The sequence below is a fragment of the Rhinoderma darwinii genome, chromosome 3 (genome assembly GCF_050947455.1).
Source record: "Rhinoderma darwinii isolate aRhiDar2 chromosome 3, aRhiDar2.hap1, whole genome shotgun sequence".
NCBI classification, from domain to species: domain Eukaryota; kingdom Metazoa; phylum Chordata; class Amphibia; order Anura; family Rhinodermatidae; genus Rhinoderma; species Rhinoderma darwinii.
Window position 1 is genome coordinate 233,441,886 of NC_134689.1, and position 18,757 is coordinate 233,460,642.

The following is an 18,757-nucleotide window of genomic DNA, read 5'->3' on the forward strand; positions in this document are numbered from 1 at the left end:
TATTTACACGGAGGTTTTTTTAATATGCTTATTATCTGTGGGGAAATAGTTTACAGTATATTAGCATTTTAGCCGCTCTCCAGTAAGTTTTCACACTCAGCATTTTTTGGAAAAACACCACTGCAGTTTTTGATAATTTTTTTTAGCCAAAGCTAGAAATAGATCCAGCAGGAGAGGGAAGTATAAGTCCTTGCTTTATAATCCCCTTTCCTTTTGATTTGACTTATGGCTTTGGCTATAAAAACAACTGCATAAAAAAACTGTATAAAGAAAAGACTGATGTATCTCCTTTCTTTTTTTTTCCACTGAGGCAAACACTGCACCAAAACTGTATGTATGATCCTGGCCTAAAAGATCTGATGTGACATTTAAAAGCATTTATTAGAAATATAAAAGCAATTAGAAAAGAGGAAAATTATCATCCTCTTCTTAAAAAATCTAGGAAATGTAAGTAATTTTAGTGTCATCTAATATTCTAGATAGGCCTCTTGCACACGGCCGTGCCTATAATCCCGGTCCGCGATTACGGACATGGCCGGCTGCTGGTGGCCGCGGACAACCACCCACACTTTCGGCCCGTGCTGACATATAAAGTATGGGAGCACGGTCCATAAAACGCAAAGGATAGGACATGTGTTATCTTTTCCCGAGGCATTCTACAGCCCGGACACCTTCCCGCAAATATACGGGAAGGTGTCCGCGGTCAATAGAAATGAATGGGTCCGTAATTGTGGCCCGTAATTACAGTCCGCAATTATGGACGAAATCTACGGTCGTGTGCATGGGGCCTTAGTAAGTACTTAGTTATGTATGTTTCTGGGGTAATTCGGAGACAATATGGCTGTCATTTCTGCTACCACAGGGGCTTTCATCCAGCCTTTTCAGACTTCTGAATAGCAAATCTAGTTATTTGGTGATTGAACCCTCACTCCCGTATCTCTGGGAAGATTTACCATTCACGAATCAGGAGAATCTAAGTAACAAATACTGAAGGAGCAATTCCTGTGCAGCACCCCTGTAGAAGCTGTTATGGTGGCCATATTATTGAGCTTTCATAGGAACAGATAGAACTAAGAAAAGGCTAAAGAATTTTTTTAGTTAATTGACCAGGGCTGTCGGTAAATTTGTCCACTGTCCGACTCTAAGGCTGGGTTCACACGACCTATTTTCAGACGTAAACGAGGCGTATTATGCCTCGTTTTACGTCTGAAAATAGGGCTACAATACGTCGGCAAACATCTGCCCATTCATTTGAATGGGTTTGCCGACGTACTGTGCAGACGACCTGTTATTTACGCGTCGTCGTTTGACAGCTGTCAAACGACGACGCGTAAAAATACAGCCTCGTCAAAAGAAGTGCAGGACACTTCTTTGGACGTTTTTGGAGCTGTTTTCTCATAGACTCCAATGAAAACAGCTCCCAAAACGGACGTAAAAAACGCTGCGAAAACGGCGCGAAAAACGCAGCGAAAAATGCGAGTTGGTCAAAAAACGTCTGAAAAGCAGGGTCTGTTTTCCCTTGAAAACAGCTCTGGATTTTCAGACATTTTTGTTGACTACGTGTGAACATACCCTAACTCTGACTAGTTGTTAGTAATAACAAATTTACTGCAGTAAAATGGAACATCAAGCTTTTCATCATCATCATCATCATGTAAATAACTAGGCTACTTAGATAGAACATAAAATATATTTATTGAAGTGCAATTTCAGATTTTTTTTTAAAATAAAAGTACTGTGAGTAAATGTACAACACACTATAAATTTAATGAATGATAATAAAAAAAAGGTTTTTAACTGGTTCCTGCCCGTCCGCTGTATATATACGAGTTCGGGCTCGGGTCCATGAAGCCTGCACACAGCATATATATATACACGACGCACACAAGCCCTGTGCCCAAGCTGTTCCCGACAGCTTTGGGCACTAGCCAAACATCAGAGACCAATCTGTGTGGTCACTGATCATGTGATTTCCGTGGGAACTAATCACGGCAATCACAGCAGTATTTGTTTGTGGAACTTTGGCATCGAATCCCCTGCCTCTCATTTTCTCCTCACACTTTGTTTCAGCGTGGGGATATGTAGAGAGATTTGCTGCCAGAAGAATACATTGTTCCAAGCACCACATAATTTTACTCTAATTGTCTAGCAGTATCTTTCTATCTACACATCTATTTATTCTATCTATTGTAAAACCCTTGATGAGGACCTTGGGGGGTCTAATTTTGTAAATTAACTCATTTATGCAGGGTTTGTATGTTTCAGGTGCTAAAGTGCCCGTACAGTAAATAAAGCACACATACTGGGTATGCTCATATACTGGAGAAGTAGCAGAATGTGAAATGAGATGAATTTTACCCGTGGTCCATACTATGTGTGAAAAATGCATCTGTAAAGTAACGCATTTGACTTAAAAAAATGGCAATTTAATTTTATCCCATCTCATTCAAGAAAATTTCAGAAAAAAAGTGGACTTTTTAAAAATATGCTAAACACCTTGATGAAAACTTAAGGGGGTCTACTTTTGTAAATGAAGTCATTTATATGGTGTTTGTAATGCCGTGGCACTTTAGGGGCCCCAGAAAACAGTATGCTGCTATAAAATCAGCTGCAGAATTGGCGGACACAAAAGGCCAATGTAGTCCCTTTTTATTCCACACCCTGGCACGTATCCAGACACCTCGCTGTAACGGCAAGAAGTGGCGCTAGCTCCGATTTCTGCCATTAACCTCTTAGATGCAGCGATCGAAAGCGATCGCTTCATCTTAGTGGTTTGTAGAAAATCGGCAGCCCTGCCAATGCGATGGCAAGGCTGCCGACTGGTACTATAGCAACAGGAGGCCTAACAATGGCCTCCAGTCTGCCATTACAGAAGCCGATTAGGCCCCGACCGGAGGCGGAGCCTGATCGGCTTGCTGTCAGTGAACAACTGACAGTTCTAATACAGTTCTAATTGCACTACGTATTCAGTGAAATGTATTAGAACATCAATCAAACAGTTGGACCTTCAGGGTATGTTCACACGCTGAGCCAAAAACGTCTGAAAATACGGAGCTGTTTTCAAGGGATTTTCAGACGTTTTTTGAGCAACTCACGTTTTTCGCGCCGTTTTTCGCGCCGTTTTCGCGGCGTTTTCGTGCCGTTTTTACGGCCGTTTTTGGAGCTGTTTTCAATAGAGTCTATGAGAAAACTGCTCCAAAAACGTCCCAAGAAGTGTCCTGCACTTCTTTTGACGAGGCTGTAATTTTACGCGTCGTCTTTTGACAGCTGTCAAACGACGACGCGTTAATTACAGGTCGTCTGCACAGTACGTCGGCAAACCCATTCAAATGAATGGGCAGATGTTTGCCGACGTATTGGAGCCGTATTTTCAGACGTAAAACAAGGCATAATACGCCTCGTTTACGTCTGAAAATAGGTCGTGTGAACCCAGCCTCAAAGTGCTATAAATTTGGTATCGCCGGAATTGTACTGGCCCGCAGAATAAAGTTAACATGTAATTTATGACGTGTGGTGAACGCTATATAAAAAAAACCTTAAAAACTAAGCCAGAATTGCGTTTTTTTGGTCACCTTGCCTCCTAAAAAAAAGGATAAAAAGTCATCAAAAAGTCGCATGTACCCAAAAATGGTACCAATAATAACTATTGCTCGTCCCTTAAAAAAAAACAGCCCTCATACCACTACGTCTATGAAAAAATAAAATAAGTTAAGGCTCCAATAAATCAGGAAATAAAAAGTACGCAGTTGTGCCAGCCCGAGGGGAACATTTCTTCTGTTTCAAGGGGCGATTTATCAAGCCACTAAAATTAGGGAACCAGGAATCGTTGGGCCCAAACATATATATCTGCTGGAAGTGAGGGTGCCCGTATTATACCAGGACAACACTTTCCCAGTAAATTTCCCCAAACTGCAAAGGTGCAGAGTGTGGACCAAAAGGGGGATAAGAAAGGACACCATTTATCAGTGCGGCACCGGCCTGTGCAGAAAGGATTGCATCACAGCGTAACACACATCTATGGATTATTTTATTCTTTTTTATACTCAATTATTATACCACCTGACTATGCCCCTGATGTTCTCTGCCTAGCTTGCATATACCCCAACATTATAAACCGAAATACCAGTAATACTCAAACAAAACTACTACCAAGCAAAATTCATGCTCCAAAAGCCAAATGGCGCTCCCATCCTTCTGAACCCTAATGTGTGCCCAACAGCAGTTTACTTCCACATATATGGCATTGCCATACACGGAAGAACCCTTTTAACAATTTTTGGGGTGTGTGTCTCCAGTGGCACAAGCTGGGCACCACATATTTGCCACTGCAATGGCATATCTAGGGAAACATTTTATTTTATACTTTGCACCATCCGCAGCGCAATCATTTATGGACAAGACCTGTAGGTGCTCACTACACCCCTTAATAAATGTCTTAATGGGTGCATTTTCCAAAATGGGGTCACCTGTCAGGGATTTCTTTTATTATTTCACATCTGAGCCTCTGCAATTGTGAACCAATACTTTGTAAGTCGCCAAATTAGGGCTCTACTTTGCATGGTACTCTTTCAATCCTGAGCCTGGTCAAATGTCCAAGCAAAAGATTAGGGCCACATGTTGGGTGTTTCTAAAACAGGGAAACACAGCATAATAATCAGAGAGCTGTCTTGTTATGGTGGCACAAGCTGGGCACCACTTATTGGCATATCTATGGAAAAAATCCAATTTTCACTCTGCAACATCAAGTGCACACTACTTTCTGCAAAACACCTGCAGGGTTAACATGCTCACTACACCCCTAGGTGAATACCTTAAGAGGTAAAATGGGGTCACTTCTGGGGGGTTTCTACTATTTTGGGCCCGCAGTGACTTTACAAATGCGACATAGCACCCAGAAACCAATCCAGCAAAATCTGTATTCCAAAAGCCAAATGGCGCTCCTTCACTTCTGAGCCCTGCCGTGTGCCCAAACACTTTACAAATGTTGGGGTTCTTTTTTTCCTTTATTTGTTGAGAAAATTAAAAATTGCGTGCTAATACTATGTCTTATTGAAGAAAAAGTTTTTATTTTTTATTTTCACTGCCCAATTCTAACAAAATCTATGAAACACCTGTGGGGTCAAAATGCTCACTACATCCCTAGATTTATTCCTCAAGGGGTGTAGTTTCGTGAATGGAGTCACTTTTGGGGAGTTTCCACTGTACTGGTACCTTAGGGGCTTTGCAAAACCGACATGGTGCCAATAAATCAATCCAGCAAAATCTGTACTCCAAAAGCCAAATGGCGCTCCTTCTCTTCTGATCCTTGCCGTGTACCCAAACACCGAAACACATAAACAGTAGTTTAAGACCAAATATGGGGTATTTCCGTACTCCGGAAAAGTTGCTTTACAAATGTTGTGGTTCTTTTTTCCCTTTATTTGTTGAGAAAATGAAAAATTTGAGCTAAAGCTACGTCTTATTGAAGAAAAATTATTTTTTTTATTTTCACTGCCCAATTCTAATAAACTCAATGAATGCCCTGTGGGGTCAAAATGCTCACTACACCCGTTGATTAATTCTTCAAGGGGTGTTGTTTCCTAAATGGAGTCCCTTTTTGGGCGTTTTCTCTGTTTTGGTCCTTTAGGGGCTTTGCAAATGCGACATGGCCTCCGCAAACCATTCCTGCTAAATTTGAGCTCCAAAAGCCATTTGGCGCACTTTCCTTTCTAAGCCCTGCCGTCTGTCCAAACAGCCGTTTATTACCACATGTGAGGTATTGTTTTACTCGGGAGAAATTGCTTTACAAATGTTGTGGTGCTTTTTCTCTTTTAGTCCTTGTGGAAATGAGAAAAAATTAGCTAAACCTAAATTTTCTTTGAAAGAATGTAGATTTTAATTTTCACTGCCCAATTACAATAATTTCTGAAATAAACCTGTGCGGTCAAAATGCTCACTATACCTCTAGATAATTATTTTGAGGGGTCTAGTTTCCCAAATTGGGTCACTTTTGGGGGATTTCCACTGTTTTGGTACTGCAAGAGCACTTCAAAGCTGACATGTTGCCTAAAATACTTTCTAATAAAAAGGACGCCCCAAAATGGAGGCATGGAGACGTACCTCTGCATGTACGGATCGTCTGATTGGAAGAATGGCGCGTAGAGATGCATTCTGTACTGCAAGTGAACTTGGGCGTTACATCCCAAGCCAAGGACAACAACCAGTGTCGTCACAAACTATCAGAAGGCATTTGAACGACATTGGGCTACGAGCCAGATATCCAACTACAGGTGTTCCATTGACCACACTCCACCGCTCTCAAAGGCTATCATGGTGTACAGCAGGATGGCAATGGAGGCTGAAATGGAGGTCTATCCTCTTCAGCAATGAGTCCCGCTTTTGTCTTGGACACAATGATAGCCGAAAATTGTTCTGGAGACCACGTGGGCAACGCCATGAAGAGGCCTTCACAAGGGATCATCACACGGGTCCTATTCCCAGGATTATGGTGAAGGGTGACATAATGTACGGTAGCCGGAACCCTCTAGTCTTCATTTCAGGTACACTAACTGCTCGGCGTTACATTGATTTGGTCATGGAACCAGTGGCACAGCCATTTCTCCAAAGTGTCCCAGAAGTTGTTTTTCAACAGGACAACATCACTACTGTGAGCAGCCTGTGTGGCCTAAACGAGCTACCATGGCCTGCAGCGTCTCCGGACGTCTTTCACCGAGCACATCTGGGACATCATTGGTGGGCAATTGCTATGGGAGCTGCCAGCAGCCAATCTTGATTTGCGTATCCAAGGGCATTCAGCGTGGCATAACAGACAACCATTAATAACCTCATTGATAGCAAGCCAAGACTTGTAAATGCGTGTATTTCTGTGTGTGGCTCTTATACTCGATATTGAATAAATCAAGATGTTTGGAATATTTTGTTTCCTTTTTTTTTTTATCATTTGCATATCATTAACATGTCTATCAATCCTGGGATTTCCACAATTCCTAAACTTTTCCTTCTTTGTGTTGCAATTTTAATGTTGAGGAGTGTATACATTTTCTATTCCTAACATATACAGCAAGCTTTAACAGGTCTTTATAAATGTAAACAAAATAAATACATATGTATGGTATAGCCACGATCGCAACAGCCAGAACATGTTATTTAAACCACATGTTGAACATCGTGTATAAAAAAAAAAAAGTATGGAAGACTATATCTTGTCCCGCAAAAATTTGTTACCAACATTTTTTACTGGTTGCCAGTTATCTGCTTGCTGTGTATAAATGTATTTGTAGCTAGGTATAAATGTATTTGTAGCTAGGTAATGTTTTTTAAGCCAAAAAAGAACAGTGTGCACTCATAGTATATGTCCTGAAAATTAAGGCAATCAGGTGCAAGTCTGAATGGTAATAAAATATACATTTAAAAAGTGTTTCTGCTATAGGAGTTGTCCAGGCTGGGGCTGTTTTTTATACTGATGGGTTTATACAGGATAGGTCATCAGTATGTGATCGCTGGGGTCGGAGCCAGAAGCAGAAGGCTCCGACCACTGTATAGTGTCTGTATTCCAGTACTGGAGTTCCGCTTTTATTCAAGTGAATAGGAGCAGAGCTGCAGTAACCCAGCGCCGCCGCTATGATGTGGCCCGAGCCTTCTGCTTCCGGCACCGAACCTGCATAGCTTCTGATTGGTGGTGGTCCGGGTGTCGGAACCCCACCTATCACATACTGGTGACCTATCCTGTGGATAGGTCATCAGTATAACAAACAGACCCGTGCCTGGACAACCCTTTAAAGTACTTACTTTAATAATGTCTTCCTGTTCTCTCTAGCAGTTCTGAGATGACTGCACGTACACCCAGTAGTGAACTACCTCCTCTGGTCTTTAGAGGAGGAACTGCATTTGTGAGCATGTGCAGCCCAGATTCAGACATTTTTAACTAAGGGCCTTTGAGCAGCAGCATGAGCAGACAGTCTAAAGGAGAGTAGAGAACAGCGGAGAGCTGGTAACCAATTTTCTATTGCCACTAGAACATCCCAGTTATCACTGCTTTTTGATAAATAGGGACCTGAGATTGATAGAACATAACATATATGTATATGATTAAAACTTCTAAACTTTCCTAAATTCCTATGAAAGTAAATATGTAACAAGCTAGTCATTTAATACATTCATGCAATATTAATAAAATATTAATATAAAAGTTAAAGTTGTACACTTCTACCGAGTCCGACCCCACCTAAAACTGACAAAAGAGGATAACCAAACAGTTATTTACAGACATTGTAACGTCCACCGAGGTTTTGGACCCACTGAGCCACACCACCGTAACGGAGTAGCAGCTGGTCAAACAATATAGGACAGTCACTGGTCGGTGGTACCTGGATGGCAGGCTGGTGCCGGATAGCTGGAAGCTAACTTGTGCTGGATTATCGGAAACTGGCCTGTGATGGATTAACGGAAGCTGGCTTGTGCTGGTTTAATGGAAGCAGAACTGGTCTCGGACACTGGACGCAGATACTGGAATTGTCATGGACACCGGACACAGATACTGAAGTTGTCACGGACACTGGATTTGACACAGACACCGGACACGGATACTGAAGTCGTCACTGGCACTGGACTTGACACGGACACAGACACTGAAGTCAGAAACAGACTATGGAACCTTTGCAGACTAACACAAGGTTAGCAACAACATTGCTCAGGCACTGAGGAAGTGGGCAGAGTTCCTTAAAAAGGCCAGGATGTGCTGGGATAAGTTGGGAGCATTATTGCTGGTGTGTGCGCTGGCACTTTAAGAATGGGGACACGCGCACCCTACGGCAGCAGAGCACGCGCACGCCGGCGTCGCAGAGCAGACAGACGCTGGCCCAGAGAAAAAGGAGGCTGGCGGAAACTTGGGTGAATGAGACCCACGGCCGCCGGCGCTATGGCCATTTTTTTATTTTAGGAGGGAAATGCTCTGGAAAGACTTTTGTTCACAGCAGAGTTCAAAACATGTACTACATTTTTCCATTTCATATAGTATGCTGCACATTTTTCCACACGAGAATGAGTCAAAATATTTGATTAATTAATTAAAGAGCGGCATATTTAGACAGTCAACACATTCCAATCATTTCATTAGGATTACGTCTTCCACAGTATATCATCTGAACCACTGACACATTTCTGGAAAGTAAAAAATAAATATAAATATACACTTACACAATATACTGCAATACTAATCTATTGCAGTATATAGTGATACTGACAAGCACCTCTTAGAGATCAGTTTTCACGGATCTCTCGATAGACTCAATTCTATGGGGATCTGTGAAAACAGGACACGCACGGATGGCAACTCGAACGTGAAAAACTGCAGTTTTTCGCGTCCAAGTTTCCCCGCGTTCGTCAATTCGGCCTAAGTGTGTTTTTCAATGGCACAATTAGAAAAAAAAGCAGCAAGTCTTTAATTTTAGGTCTTTAATTTTGTGCCATTCACCCAGTGGCGGATTAAGTAGACCATGGGCCCTGGGCTGTTACCCAAACTTGGGCCCCCCTTCCTCACCGCCGCCCTGCCGTAACTATTTTTAACACTACTTTTTTGGGCAAGCATTAACAGTGTTACGATTTCCCTTGTCACGGGGCTGTGTCCCTACATACTGAGAGTATCACACTGTGCAGGGACACAACCTCCTGACAAGGGGAATTGTCTATCAGTCCTGGACTGCAGAAAGTCTTTTTGTGAAATACAAGGATTCCTATATTAAACATGTCAGGAGAGGTGACAGATTCTCTATAAATCTAGTGACTCACAGGTGACGACGTCTCAGATTCTAGTAGTTTTTTTCCTCTTTTCTTCTCCATCCGGTCCAGCGCTCATGACGATTTCTCCCGGCCATGACTCATTTCTGCAGAATTTCCCACTCAGACGTCTCCTCACTTTTCCAACATTTCCACACCTATAAACGAAAATAAAGTTATCATGGTGCCACATACTGTGCCCCTAAATATAATAGCACCAAACACTGCGTGCCTGAATATAATAATACCACACACTGTAAAACACCACATACACACAGCCCCCTGTACATAGTGCCACACACAGCCCCTGTAGATATTACACACCCCTATAGATATCGCCATACACAGCCCCCTCTAAATATCACACATTCCCCCCGTAGAGAGCGTTACACACAGCCCCATATAGATAGTGCCATACAGCCCCATGTAGAGAGCGCCACACAGCCTTCCCCCTCTTGTAAATAGCACCAAAAAGCCCCCCCTATAAAGAGCGCCACACACATACCACTGTGGATAGCACTACACAGCCCCCCCTTGTATATAGTGGCACACAGCGCTCCCCCTTGTATATAGTGGCAAACAGCGCTCCCCCTTGTATATAGTGGCACACAGCGCTCCCCCTTGTATATAGTGCCACACAGCGCTCCCCCTTGTATATAGTGCCACAAGGTTATGTACACATTTAAAAACTTTATATCATTTTATATATATATATATATATATATATATATATATATATATTAGTATGTGTGTGATTGATTGATTGATTTTATTAAAAAATATTTTCACTTTTTGAGATACAGCTGCTTTGTATCCTGTATCCGTCAGGTCAGCAGGACTGACAGGATCAGTGACACGCAGGATCCACCTCAAATCTATCACATCTAAGATTCTAATTTAGCGCATGGCCCGTTTCACTGATCCCGTCAGTCCTGCTGACCTGACGGATACAGGATACAAAGCAGCTGTATCTCAAAAAGTGAAAATATTTTTTAATAAAACGTAATTACAAAGTTGCACCAAACACACATTTTTATAAAAAATAAATAAAAACGACGTGATTTTTTACGTTTCAGCTAATTTTTTTGGTAATAACATAGTTTTACCCTAAAATAGACCTTTTATTTGTAATCGTCATTGTTTACCGTAAATTTTAATATATTACATGTCTATATTAGGGTAATTGGGTTAGCGCTAGCGTTACAACAATGATTGGCGGGGGGGAATGTTTTTTTGGGGTGGGTATTTTATGTGTATTTATTATTTAATTTTTTTTTGCACTTTACTTTACTATTTTTTTATTACTATGGTCTGTTCCTCAAAGGTCAAAAAAGACCTTTGGGGAACTTTATATATATTTTTTCTTTCTTTTACACCATGTTTTTCCCCTGTAACTGGGACTGCACAGCAGCCCCAGTTACAGGGGAAATCAGCCCTCTCATAGTGACGATTGTCACTGATAGGGCTGTGCTGGGTCTAGTTAGACCCAGCAACAGTCTGTCACTAACGGCACCCGGCGATCATGTGACCAGTCACATGATCACCGGGAGGAATAGAGACAGCGCCGCTGCTGCTGTCTCTATTCCTATACACAGCGTTCATTGAACGCTGTGTAAGAAGACATCGGAGAAGACAGAAGCAGCGAAAGCTGCTTCTGTCTTCTCCTCAGTGTCCCCGGCAGTCACTGACAGCCGGAGACCCGACATTCAGCTGCCCGATCGCGCGGGCAGCAAGTTAAAACCCGAGCCGTAGAAAGTCTATGGCTCGGGTTTTAAGGACCCGTCCCTGACCGCTGGCCGTAAAAATACAGCCAGCGGTCGGGAACCAGTTGGGCAGGAGGATAAGCCAACTAACCTCAGCGCCGGTGACCGCCCGCCCGCCCGGCTCTTCTCTTGCAGCTTTGGAGCAACAGAACAGCCGTCCGTCGCTGTTCTGTTACTCAATGGCGGCGCCCGCACTTGTCAGGGAGGCGTGTCCTACCCCTTTCCCGGCCAATTCCCCGCTCCTCCACTCCTCATCTTCGGCAGTTAGCAGCGCTAGCGCGCTGAATAGGTTTGTAAGATGATGTGCGGTTCGGGCTGCCATGGGCCCCCTGGGAGCCTCGGGCCCCGGGCGGCCGCCCGAATCGCCCATATGATAATCCGCCACTGCATTCACCGTGTGGTGTAAATAATGTGTTACCTTTAGGGTATGTTCACACGGCCTATTTTCAGCCTTACCCATAACAGAAAGAGGGAAGCAATTGTCAGTGCTCGCTCCTCCACATGAACCCCAACACGCATTTCGCTACAGGTGCTTCCTCCCGGAGGAGCGAGCACTGACAATTACTTCCCTCTTGCTGTTATGGGTAAGGCTGCTGACATAAACAATACTTTGAAGCACTGTCACTTTATTTCATTCCCCTTCCTTATATTCACTGAATATGTTTACAAGGTTTAATGATTAACTGGTTAAGGACTAGGCTGTTTTACAGCTAAATGACCAGAGCAAATGTCACAATTTTGCTATGCGCTTCTTTAGATGACTATAACTCTGCAGGTGAATAAAGTTCATCTTTGAATTTTACAATCTTTTTAAAGGACAGATAGGGCTTTGTTTTAGTGGCATTTGTCAGTATATATCATTTTTATTTTTTTCTCTAAAGTGGGCAAAATTGGAAAAAAATGCAAGAATTAAGCAATTGCGTCAGTTTATGCTAGCATTTTTCACACACAGTATGGACCACGGACAAAATTAATCTCCTTTCACATTCTTCCACTTCTCCCGTGCATGGGGATACCAAATATGTGTGCCTTATTCACTGTGCGGGCATGTGCCAGGGCTTGGCATAAAAGGAGTCTTTTTGGCCTTTTCGGTCCAGGAATTTTGCATTTGATTTTAGAGCCGCATACTGTTTTCTGGGGGGCCTAATGCTGCTGAAAGATTAGAAACACCCCATAAATTACTTCATTCACACAAGTAGACCCCACAAGGTTTCCTTCATGGGGTTTATCATATTTTTAGACAGTCCAGTTTTCTTCTGAAAGTTTCTTGAATAAGATGGAACAAAATAAAATCAGCGCTTTTTTAGCAAATGCGTCAGTTTAGGCTAGTATTTTTCACACACGGTATAGACCACGGACAAAATTCATCTCCTTTCACATTCTTCCACTTCTCCCGTGCATGGGGATACCAAATATGTATGCCTTATTCACTGTGCGGGCATGTGCCAGGGCTTGGCATAAAAGGAGGCTTTTTGGCCTTTTCGGTCCAGGAATTCTGCATTTGATTTTATAGCAGCATACTGTTTTCTGGGGGTGTAATGCTGCTGAAACATTAGAAACACCCCATAAATGACTTCATTCACACAAGTAGACCCCACAAGGTTTCCTTCAAGGGGTTTATCATATTTTTAGCAAGTCCAGTTTTCTTCTGAAAGTTTCTTGAATAAGATGGAACAAAATAAAATCAGCACTTTTTTAGCAAATGCGTCAGTTTAGGCTAGTATTTTTCACACACGGTATAGACCACGGACAAAATTAATCTCCTTTCACATTCTTCCACTTCTTCCGTGCATGGGGATACCAAATATGTGTGCCTTATTCACTGTGCGGGCATGTGCCAGGGCTTGGCATAAAAGGAGGCTTTTTGGCCTTTTCGGTCCAGGAATTTTGCATTTGATTTTAGAGCCGCATACTGTTTTCTGGGGGACCTAATGCTGCTGAAAGATTAGAAACACCCCATAAATTACTTCATTCACACAAGTAGACCCCACAAGGTTTCCTTCAAGGGGTTTATCATATTTTTAGACAGTCCAGTTTTCTTCTGAAAGTTTCTTGAATAAGATGGAACAAAATAAAATCAGCACTTTTTTAGCAAATGCGTCAGTTTAGGCTAGTATTTTTCACACACGGTATAGACCACGGACAAAATTAATCTCCTTTCACATTCTTCCACTTCTCCCGTGCATGGGGATACCAAATATGTGTGCCTTATTCACTGTGCGGGCATGTGCCAGGGCTTGGCATAAAAGGAGGCTTTTTGGCCTTTTCGGTCCAGGAATTTAGCATTTGATTTTATAGCCGCATACTGTTTTCTTGGGGGCGTAATGCTGCTGAAACATTAGAAACACCCCATAAATGACTTCATTCACACAAGTAGACCCCACAAGGTTTTCTTCAAGGGGTTTATCATATTTTTAGACAGTCCAGTTTTCTTCTGATAGTTTCTTGAATAAGATGGATCAAAATAAAATTAGCAATTTTTTAGCAAATGCGTCAGTTTATACCAGCATTTTTCACACACGGCATAGACCACGGCCAAAATTAATCTCCTTTCACATTCTTCCACTTCTCCCGTGCATGGGGATACCAAATATGTGTGTCTTATTTATCACATAGAGAAGTAGGAGGGCGGACGATAGAAGAAGCTTATTTCACAAATCGCTTTTTTTCAAAGCTGGTTTTACAAAACTCAACAGAGTTTCTATAACACTTCCAAAATATCTGCTCTTGAAGCAGAAATCCCAAAATATTCATCTAGGGGTATAATGGGAATTTATTTTTTTGGGTTTTCTAAAATAAGAAATTGCAGGTTTATGCAAATGGAGCTCTCCAGCAGATGAACTTTAGAGAATATGCAAACATGACATCCACCCCCCACCCATTCCCTCCCTCACCCTTGGAGTAAAATCAGGGGAAAAATAAAAACGTAATGTAGGGCAAATATATTTTCAATGAATTAACTAAAATCTAATAATTCAGAACAGTGTGGTATTTTTTAAAACATGGCTCAATGCACAGGCCTGGTTGTGAGGGACATGAGGGACAGAAATATCGGGAATCTTTGCGGTGCCCGTCTTTTCTGCAGACGCGGCACTTTTTCTGGGGGTTGCTTCTGGTTGCTGTTGGGGGAATCCGACTGATGAAGTGTCTTTCAGTCAGTCGCGTGACATCCTCAGACTGGGGGCATTCTCTGGTGTCCTGAACATCAAATATGAGGCCTTCAATAATTTTTTCCTGGAAATCCAGGTATGTGTCTCTGCCTCTGTTTTTTTTGTAGAGCACGAATGAGATGTGGATGGCCACCTGTAACAAATAAATGGCCACTTTTTTGTACCAGGTTTTAGTTTTGCGTTTTACTAAATAGGGCTGTAAAACCTGGTCGCTTAAATCCACCCCCCCCCATGTACTTGTTATATTCGGACACGCTCACTGGTTTGTGCTTGTCCGATGTTGCCCCTCTTTCCCTCACTGCCACTGTTCCTGCAGTATGAATCGTGCTTAGCACATACACATCTTTGCGATCCCTGAACTTGACCGCCAGCAATTCTTCAGATGCATAAGCACAGGAGTCCCCCTTTACCATGCGCTTCCCCACTAATTGCTGTGGAAAACCAATTCTGTTTTTGCGCATGGTACCACATGACCCAGTCCTTGCAGCATGCAAATGCCTAAACAGGGGCACACTCGAATAAAAATTATCACAGTACAGGTGGTACCCCTTGTGAAGCAGAGGCTGCATTATCTCCCACACGATCTTACTGCTGGTGGAAAGATCAGGGGGGCATCCAGGAACATTTATTGTGTGGTCCCGCCCTTCATTAATCCTGAAGGCGGTGGTATATCCTGACCCGCTTTCACACAATTTGTAGAGCTTAATGCCATATCTTGCCCTTTTGGAAGTTAGATATTGGCGAAAGCTAAGTCTGCCATGAAAGTTGAGGAGGGATTCGTCCACACTTACATTCTGCTCAGGGGTGTAGAGTTGCAGAAATAAATTATTCAGGGAATTTATTAGCGGTCTTATTTTGAACAACCGATCCCGGTTTGCATCGAGACTTGGGGGAGCCTGTGCGTTGTCATCGAAGTGGAGGAACCTCATTATTGTCACATAACTAGACCTGGGCATTACTGCAGAATATACTGGGGTGGCTTGGGCGGGTCTTGTTGACCAGTAAGACCTAATGGAGGGCTTTTTGACAATACTCTTATTTAGGGTGAGCCCCAAAATGTTTTTTAATTCCTGCAAATTGGTGGGCGTCCAATCTCTGGCATGGGTGGATGAAGGTTTCTGCCTTATATATTGCGTGGCATATAAATTTGTTTCGTGGACAATCTGATTTAGGATGTCGTCCGTTATAAATAAATGGAAGTAATCCATTTGGACAAAATTTGTATTGTCCACGGTTATGCCAGGAGTGGCAGTAAATCCGTGGATTCTAGGCCCAAAAGATGGGGCAGGTGCCCATACAAGAACCTGGACTGAAGGGACCAGGCTGTTCCGTGCTACAGCGCTACTTGGCCCTGCGCTTTCATGTTCTGCAGTTTCAACTGCATCAGGGACAACGTCCTCTGAAGATGAACCTGAAGTGACGCTGTCATCGTCACTACCTAAAACAGGTTCCATCTCGGACGCCATCTCTGATGCGGTCTCCGACTCAGACCACAGCATGGCGTATGCCTCCTCGGCGCTAAACAACTTCCTCGCCATAACGTAACTAACACTAACTAAACAAATTTTTTTTTTTTTTTATAAAACACACAAACTAACTGCTATATTTATATATACACTACCGCTAACAAAAAAATAAACCGCTATTGCTATATATATTATATATATATGTGGATATATATAATTATATACTCCCTACCTGCCTATTCTAATAGAATAAAAGAAAGAAAGGTAGATAGATAGAAAAAAAGATAGATGGATAGATAGATTGTATAGATAGATAGAAATCTATCTATACAGAGAATGTTTTATAGTGTAACTGTATTTTTTTTCACTGTATTCTTCTGGCAGCAATTCTCCCGAGTCTCTTCTCCTCAAACTGAAACAATGTTTGAGGAGAAGAAAAGAGGCAGGAGATTTACTGCCAGAAAAGTAAAAATAAAACAAATGTGGTCGCAGCGACCACATGTTCAGGGACCATCAGATTGGTCCCTGATACTCTACCCAGTGCCCAGAGCTGTTGGTAACAGCGTGGGCACAGGGCTGTGTGCACGCGATCGCGTGCACACTGTTTTCTATGCAGAAATGCATGTGATCGCTGTGATTGGTTGTCGCAGCGATCACATGTTCAGGGGCCAAAAGATTGACCCCTGACATTCTGCCCAGTGCCCATGGCTGTTAGCAACAGTTAGCAACAGCCAGGGCATAGAGCTGTGTGCACGTATAAATACGGCCAGCGGTCGGGAACCTGTTAAGAATGGGATATTTCACCTTCGGGTGTATATATATTTTTTTTTTAAAAATGTTCTAATACAGCCTGTATACCCATATATTACATTCAGCAACTGCCATTACTAGCTCCGTTGTTCATACTAGAGTCTTGTCCTCATATATTTTAATATTGTCTGTTATATGTGTTAAATAAAATTCTACTTTTTATATATAAATTGGCTAAAAAGCTCTGGTCTTTTCTTCTGTGTATGATTTATGGCATTTTGCAGCAACTAACCTTTGCAGATGACGTACATGTACGGAATTCTACGATATTGAGTTAAAAATCCATTTTAGACGATAAATGAAACAGTTTGTCATGGCAAGCTTCAAATCTATGCTCGTTTATTCCTCAGTGGCTACAAATATATACTGCAATATTTGCGTATATGGGGATTACACATTGCGATCATATTGAGGTTTTGGAAGTTCAAAGCTCTCGATTTCATAGTATGGAATATTCAGTGCTAGAATTTGTAGCCTTGCTGTAAGGGCAATAGTTTTCCATGCAGACTTCTGAGCTTGTGCTGGACTTCAAAACTATATACACAACAGCCAATAAGGGTCACAGAGCTGACTTGTAAAAGCATTAAGGAAAGAGCAACAGTCGGAGCCCCTGATGAAACTAGAGCTGTGCTTCAGACAAGCTCAGGCTCCAATATACAATGCAGCTAAGCTCTAGTCACTGATAATAGCTGTGCTAATCTAAAAGAACAGAGCTAGAAAGCAGCAAGCAATGAAGAAAAAAAAAAAAGCAGCAGAAAGCCTTTACACATAGAGTAGTAACTTATACATCTGTACATCATGTTGTATTAGCCAGATTTAAATGTGTACATATTATTACTACTACTACCACTACTACTACTACTACTACTACTACCGCTACCACTACTACTACTACTACTACTACTACTACTGCTACCACTACTACTGCTACCACTACTACTGCTACCACTACCACTACTACTACTACCGCTACCACTACTACTACTACCGCTACCACTACCGCTACCACTACTACTACTACCGCTACCACTACTACCACTACTACTACTACTACCGCTACCACTACTACTACCGCTACCACTACTACTACCGCTACCACTACTACTACCGCTACCACTACTACTACTACTACTACTACTACCGCTACCACTACTACTACTACTACCACTACTACTACCACTACCACTACCACTACTACTACCACTACTACTACCACTACCACTACCACTACCGCTACCGCTACTACTACTACTGCTACTGCTACTACTACTACTACTACTACTACTACCGCTACTACTACCGCTACTACTACTACTACTACTACTACTGCTACTACTGCTACTACTACTACTACTACTGCTACCGCTACCACTACCACTACTACCGCTACCACTACTACTACTACTAATACTACAATTATTATTATTATTTAACATTTTGACATAATTGTCTGGAGACTTTACTCAATGGCAAGTATTAAATACCATATTTTCATAAACTTGTTCAAGACATTGAAATGTCATTCATATGAGATAATGTAATTGGTATTTCCCAGATACTTTTCCTTTCCCTATGGCTAGGAATTGGTTTAAACTTGCAATTTGTTAACTGCATTAAAATAACATAACTTTAAGTATTGTCGTTCTTGATGTGACACATAATTTGTTCGCTTCGGTTTAATACATATATTTTCTTTAAGAGTCATTGAGTTTTATGGAAAAAAAAAAGTAACGTTTACAGGCCCTAAAATTAAGTTACACAGACATTTGGCTGC

General features: G+C 42.0%; 1 protein-coding gene across 1 annotated transcript in view; it reads left to right on the forward strand.

Moving 5' to 3' along the window:
• Positions 1-18,757, forward strand: part of LOC142749454 (uncharacterized) — a 168,645-nt gene that overhangs the window by 73,643 nt on the left and 76,245 nt on the right. The window lies entirely within an intron of this gene.